Here is a 559-nt window from a genome sequence, read left to right on the forward strand (position 1 = left end):
AGAATCTTATCCCACTCTATGTTATTCCTACCTATCACTAATCTAACCCCAGTGGTGGAAAAACGTTCGGAGGCACTGAAAGAAATAATATAACGCCAAAAGGGAGATTATGAGTGTACCAGTAGCGGTGGGGCGTGGGTCGATGCGTAATTCGACAGTAGTGTAAGGCGGCCAGCAGGTAGGCGCGATGGTGGCGCGGGTAGGCGTGGTGAGGTGGGTAGGCGCGGCGGTGCGAGTGGGCGCGGTGGCGGGCGCAGCAATGGGCGCGACAATGGGCACAGCCCCAAGTGTGCCAATGGGTGTGATGGCGGGTACGGCAATGGGCATGGCTGTGCAGTGGCACGGCGGTGGCAGGGTGCTGCGGCGCTGCAGCGGTAGGGCAGTGCGGCGCGACGGAATGGTAGTGGTTGCGTGCAACGACAGCAAGGCGCAGCTGCACAACGGTGGTTGAGCGCGACGGTGGTAGTGCATGGTGGCGTAGCAGCATGGCAGGAGTAAGGAGCAGCGGCATTAGGGTGCGACAACTGCAAGGCAGGGGGGCGCGGCATCGACAGGTGCG

Source organism: Wolffia australiana, chromosome 4 (genome assembly GCF_029677425.1).
Source record: "Wolffia australiana isolate 7733 chromosome 4, ASM2967742v1".
Classification (NCBI taxonomy): domain Eukaryota; kingdom Viridiplantae; phylum Streptophyta; class Magnoliopsida; order Alismatales; family Araceae; genus Wolffia; species Wolffia australiana.